This window comes from Sinocyclocheilus grahami, unplaced genomic scaffold (genome assembly GCF_001515645.1).
Source record: "Sinocyclocheilus grahami isolate Dianchi unplaced genomic scaffold, SAMN03320097.WGS_v1.1 scaffold3764.1, whole genome shotgun sequence".
NCBI lineage: Eukaryota > Metazoa > Chordata > Actinopteri > Cypriniformes > Cyprinidae > Sinocyclocheilus > Sinocyclocheilus grahami.
This window is the reverse complement of record NW_015508834.1, coordinates 9,922-10,558: the sequence shown is the minus strand read 5'-3', so window position 1 is coordinate 10,558 and position 637 is coordinate 9,922.

Here is a 637-nt window from a genome sequence, read left to right as displayed (position 1 = left end):
TTTTTTTTTTTAAAGAAAACAGGGGACAAGGCAAAATAATTTTTGTGGTAAACAAAAATTAATAAATTCTGTTGATTGAGCTTAACTTTGAACTTTGTGCATTCCTTTAAGGAAACTGTTTTTTTTCTAGAAAATTTTTATTCTCACAAGTGAAGACTTGTAAGTTCTCGATTCTACACAAGCCATGATTTCCTTTGTACTCTTGTATAGAACGATGCAGTCAGTCAAGCTTTTTACAAAGACATCCTTCTCGTCTTCAGGCAAGGTGGTGCAGTATAATGAAAAAAGAGAGAAAGCCTTTCAAGTGCCTCCACTGTGGCCTTGTTCGGTGGTTCTCTGTCTGTTATCAACCCTTGAGGAGAGTTAATTGCCCCAGTCAGTCTGTGTCCCGTTTTAGCCATAGATGACGAAGTGTGAGGCTATGTTTCTTACACTGCACAAAATGTGAGAAGTTGTACGCTAGCCAGATGCAGGTCAAACACTTTAGTTGGAGTCCCATCTGGGCCAGGCTGATTTACTGTACTGTGTCATACAGTAATTATCACAACATGTTCTCTTTAGCGATAAAATGTCTGTCAATGAAATGAATATAAATGTAAATGTATCACATTGTGGAAATAATGAACTGTGGATTAGG